Source organism: Talpa occidentalis, unplaced genomic scaffold (assembly GCF_014898055.3).
Source record: "Talpa occidentalis isolate TD23 unplaced genomic scaffold, MPIMG_talOcc4v2.1 talOcc4.7, whole genome shotgun sequence".
In the NCBI taxonomy this organism is placed as follows: Eukaryota; Metazoa; Chordata; class Mammalia; order Eulipotyphla; family Talpidae; genus Talpa; species Talpa occidentalis.
The window spans coordinates 83,878,417-83,883,015 of NW_023605083.1; the positions used below are offsets into that span (position 1 = coordinate 83,878,417).

At 41.6% G+C, this 4,599-nt stretch overlaps 1 pseudogene; it reads left to right on the plus strand.

Annotated features, from left to right (window-relative positions):
- The first annotated feature begins 378 nt into the window (after positions 1-378).
- On the plus strand, positions 379-1,151 carry LOC119231463 (aurora kinase C-like; annotated as a pseudogene).
- The last annotated feature ends 3,448 nt before the right edge of the window (positions 1,152-4,599 follow it).

Below are 4,599 nucleotides of genomic sequence, written 5' to 3' on the forward strand. Positions count from 1 at the left end.
TGGTGAATCCTCTTATCTCCCAAAACTCTGGCCTTTACCCTGGTTCTTGTATGTATAAATAAATAAATCTCAAAAGAAATGAACAATGATGTATATATATATTTTTAAAAGTATATGCATCTTGTGGCCACTGAGGAGCCCGAAACAGGGCACACATGGACAACTTCAGCTGGACATTACCTTCCCTACCCCTCTGGGGAATCTCTGGACCTGGACACCCAGTGTAAAGGGATTGGGAAGGCCCCTTCACTCCAGGTCTCTGCTTCCTGAGCCTCCCCAAACCAATGAAGTGGGACGACATCCAGGCAGGAGCTGCAGGAGGCCAAATGCTGCCCATGATCTCGGCGGTTCAGCACTGGTGACTTAGGTAAGGGGATGATGACTCTGGGCAAGGGGATATTTGGGAATGTGTATTTGGCAAGACTCAAGGAGAACCATTTCATCATGGCCCTGAAAGTCTTATTCAAGTGCCAGAGAGAGAAGGAAGGGCTGGACTACCAGCTGCACAGAGAGGTCCTACAAACATCCCAATATCCTACGCCTGTACAAACACTTTCATGAAGCACAGCTGGTATACCTGATTCTGGAATATGCTCCAAGGGGTGAGCTCTACAAGGAGCTGCAGAACAGCAACACTAGATGAACGCAGACAACCACGATAATAGAGGAGTCAGCAGATACTCTGACCTACTGCCATGAAAAGAAGGCAATTCACCAGAATATTAAGCCAGAGAACCTGCTGCTAGGATACAGGCAGTGAGGTGAAGATTGAGGACTTTAGCAGACCCCCTCCTTAAGGAGAAAGGTCATGTATGGATCTCTGAACTGCTTGCCTCCAGAAATGATTGAAAGAGAGAACATAAAATGAGATGGTCTGTGGTGCACTGGGTGCTCTGCTGATAATTGCCAGTGGAAAGTTCTCCTTTGAGATCCCCACCCACAATGAGACCCACATACCAATTCTCAAGGTAGATATGAGGTTCCCCCCATCAATACATTTGGAGGCCCAAGACTAGATCTCCAACCTTCTGAGATATCAGCCCTCAGAGTGATTGCCCTTGGCCCAGATCCTTGAGCACCCCTGAATCCATGTCCACTCTCAGAGGGTACTGCCTCCCTCAGATGACTTCTTGAGCCCTATCCACTTCTGAACTCTTCTGGCACTGCTCTCTCATCTCTTTGTTGTATTTTCTCCTTTAAAATTCAAGATGTTGGGCCTCCCTGGTGGCTCACAGGTTAAGACACAACCTATAAAGCTATCCTATGAAGCTATCCGCAGCCACTGCAGCACGAGTTCCATCCCCGGCCTGGAGCTACACACATGGCACAGCAGACCTCTTCTGGGTCGCCCACTGCTCCCCTCCGCAGTGTATTTCAGTCAACCTGTTTGTTCTGTTCCCCACTCTGTCTTTGTTGGGTCCTCTCACCCCCATACCTCTGACCTGTACCCCATTTCTTATATGCATAAATAAATAAATCTTTTTTAAAAAAAGATTGAAGATGTTAATAAAAGTTGGATCATTTTGTAAAACAATAAATAAATAAATAAATAAAATAATATGATAGGCAAATGCTGTCAACTGAAATCATTAGTACATTTAGTCTCAATGCAGTCTTCTTCTGATTAGCGGGTTCAAACTTGAGTTTCATTTTTCTCTTTCGTACCTCTCCATTTACTCTAAATGTTGTGCCATGCACATTTATTCCTTTTACAAAAGGAAATAATATTTTTAAAAAGTTAACGAATTCTCGTTACAATTTTCCGTGAACATTAAACCAGCATAAAGGCCAAAGATATTAATAGGCTATTTTGTATTCTTTTTTGAGTCTCCAGTAGACAAAATCATTTTGTGTATGAATAAATCAATAAATATTTGTCATATGTATACTCCTTTGTTGGAGTCCATAGTTAGATGCAACCAGTGACCTAGAGATCACTTTCTGAAAATAAAACTCATAAGAATTAACATAAAGTATATAAAATTAACCGCTGATAGGGAATCCAGTCTATGTGATAAGAATGTCTAAGAAACTTATGAGAAAATAAATATTGTAATCATGGAGACAATAACACATCAATTTTATTTATCTCCTATTCTCTTTTAGTGTTTTTAGTCTTTTATAAGTCAGATGATTGGTATTGTGTTATTTATTGCTGCATAATAATTTACCTTGAAACATAAACACGGATCTCCCTGGTGGTACAAGGGGTTAAGACGCAACCTATAAAGCTATCCGCAGCCACTGCAGCAAGAGTTCAATCCCTGGCCAGGGAGCAACCCACGTGGTGAGCAGACCTCTCCTGTCTTGCCAACTGCTCCCCTCAGCAGTGTATTTTGGTAGATCTGCCTGTTCTGTTCCCCACTCTGTCTCTGGTGAATCCTCTCAGCCCCCACACCTCTAGCTTGTGCCCCACAAATAAATAAATCTTTAAAAAGAAAAGAAAAGAAAAGAAACACTATGGTCTTACAACTTCTGAGGGCCAGGAATCCTGGGGCTGTTTGGCTGGGTGTCTCTGGCTCAAGGCCTCTCATAAAATTGCTGGGAAGATCTCCTTCCAAACTCATTTATGTGGTTGTTGGAGGATTCAGTTCCTTGTGAGGTGGTGTACTGAGGACCCAGTTCCTCACTGACTATTCACCAGAAAGCTCCCCACAGGCAGATCATGACATAGCAATTGTTTTCCTTCAGAGTGAGCAACAGAACAAGAGGGAACACTTAAGATGAAGCCACAATCTTATTGTGGTCTAAACTTGGGAGCGACAGCCTATCACTTCTGCAACTTTTCATTTCTTGGAAATTAGTCTAACCTACACCCAGAAAAGTAGGTCCACATTTACCATTCTCTTGGATTTTACAGCACATGACAAGAGTTCAGAGCCATGTCCCATCCCAGTTATACCTCATAATGGTTTTTGTATACCCAAACTTCCCAGCAACCAGACCTCATTCTCTGTCGCTCAAGTGGACAATCCCAGGGTTAGGTTGAAAGTGCTCAAAACTGTAATAGCATTCAAACAATAACACAAAATCCTCAATTTCCTTACTGTCTGTCTTTGAACAGTTCAAAGAACTTCCACATTTTCTTTTTCTGGAATTTTCCCTATCACACTATGATGTCAGAAGATCTAAGATTAGAAAACCTGAAGTTCAAGTTTTTTTAAAAGCCATAGTGAAATTACATATCACAATCAAATTTCAGTCTCCTGACTCCTAGTAGACCATATAGCTTCTCAAAGGGTTTGAGACCCTTTATGAAAATTTTCAAGACAACATACAGTTTTGAGTATTGAATATTTTTTCCTAATCCTCTTAACATAAAATACTAGTTTGCAGTTTTTAAATAAAATGGCTTTGTAAGGACAGTCTTCTAAATTGCCTCAATCTAAATTCACATTGAAAAAAAAAATCAAAGGAATAAAAATAGAGGAAAAAACCTTCCATATGCTAGGAACTTTGAGGTATTTCTGCCAGTTAGTATATAGAAGGGCTCATTTAGAAGGAAAGTCTAGTTCAAGATCTTCTATAAAATATTTTATTACCAGGGCCTCCCCAGTGGTGCAGCAGTAGAGCGCTGGGCTGCGAAGCTGCCCACAGCCTCTGGAGCACCGGTTCAAACCCCAGCCCCCAGTGAGGGTCCCCACATGGTGCGCAGACCTCTCCTGCTGCGCCCACTGCTCCCCTCAGCAGTGTACTTCGTCAGTCTGCCTGTTCTGCTGCCCCTTCTGGCTCTGGTGAATTCTCTCACCCTCCTGCGCTTCTGACTGTACCCAGTGCTTGTATAAATAAATAAATAAAACTTTAAAAATATATACTTTATTACCCATATAGAATTCCACAAAGAATCCCCTTACTCAGGATGGAAGGCTGGATGAGGGCAGCAAAAGAGGTCAGGGTATACACTCAGACCCATTTCAATCTCTAATAGAATCCATTGCAATTCCTACTTAAATATTAACCAAAGATGGACAAACATAGACATCTCTATGTTAAGATGAACAAATGGAGAAAAACCACAGAACTGTGAAAAGATGCTGCAACTCAAAGGATGAGGTCCTCTTGAAAAAATCAGAACAAAAGTGAATAATTTAGAGAACAAGGGCCTCGCTGGTGGCACAAAGGGGTAAATCTCAGCACTATGAAGGCATTGGCAGACACTGCAGCAGGAGTTCAATCCCTGGCCAGGGAACTAATCCACATAGCACAGCAGACCTCTCCTGTCATGCCTGCTGATCCTCTTGGCAGTGTATTTCAGTGAATCCGCCTGTTCTGCTCCCTACTCTGTCTCCGGTGAATCGTCTCACTGCTCCCCTGACCCTGCACCTCTGGTCTATACCCCAGCTCTTGTATACATAAATAAATAAATCTTTTTTAAAAAAGAACAAATTCAGGACATTTAATTAACAAAAATGTCAGCATCTATATTCCCTAATAATATATCCCTAATACCTAAAATAGTGCCAAGCATAGAATAGTTGCTCAATAAATATTTGTTGAATACATTATTTAAATATATTAAGAACTCAGAGGGGAAAAGCAGGATAGGAATAGAAGCAATAACATAATTTTCCAAAGACTTAAGCTCGCTAGCAAAATGAA